Consider the following 533-nt stretch of genomic DNA (forward strand, 5'->3'; position numbering starts at 1 on the left):
TATAGCAGTAGCAGCATCTACCTCGAGAATTCCTGCTACTTTGCCTTGAGTTAGTCTCTAAGAAGGATTCTGATATTCATTAGCAGCCATCAGTTTAATCAAATCATAATCTTTATCGTAGCTCTTAGCGCACAAGGCTCTACCTGATGCTACATCAAGCATGGGTCCAGAAGTTGTACCCAATCCATTATAAAAGCAGTGAATAATTATCCAGTCAGGTATCCCATGATGAGGACACTTCCTAAGCATCTCCTTATGATGATCCCAAGCTTCACACAAAGATTCTCCCGATTGCTGCGCAAATTGAGTAAAAGCATTCCTGATTGCAGCTGTCTTCGCCATAGGGAAGAATTTAGTGAGAAACTTCTGAGCAAGATCTTCCCACTTGGTGATTGAGCCTGGTGGTAGAGAATATAACCAACACTTAGCTTTATCCCTCATAGAGAATGGGAATAGCCTCAACTTAATAGTATCTTCAGAGACATTGATTTTGAAAGTGTCGCAGATCTCGATGAAATCTCTGATATGCATGT

General features: G+C 40.9%; 1 non-coding gene across 1 annotated transcript; it reads left to right on the top strand.

Moving 5' to 3' along the window:
• The first annotated feature begins 220 nt into the window (after positions 1 to 220).
• On the top strand, positions 221 to 327 carry LOC141670270 (small nucleolar RNA R71). The gene has a single exon (XR_012554508.1). It is a non-coding gene; the product is annotated as a small nucleolar RNA R71 (small nucleolar RNA).
• The last annotated feature ends 206 nt before the right edge of the window (positions 328 to 533 follow it).

Source organism: Apium graveolens, chromosome 6 (genome assembly GCF_009905375.1).
Source record: "Apium graveolens cultivar Ventura chromosome 6, ASM990537v1, whole genome shotgun sequence".
NCBI lineage: Eukaryota > Viridiplantae > Streptophyta > Magnoliopsida > Apiales > Apiaceae > Apium > Apium graveolens.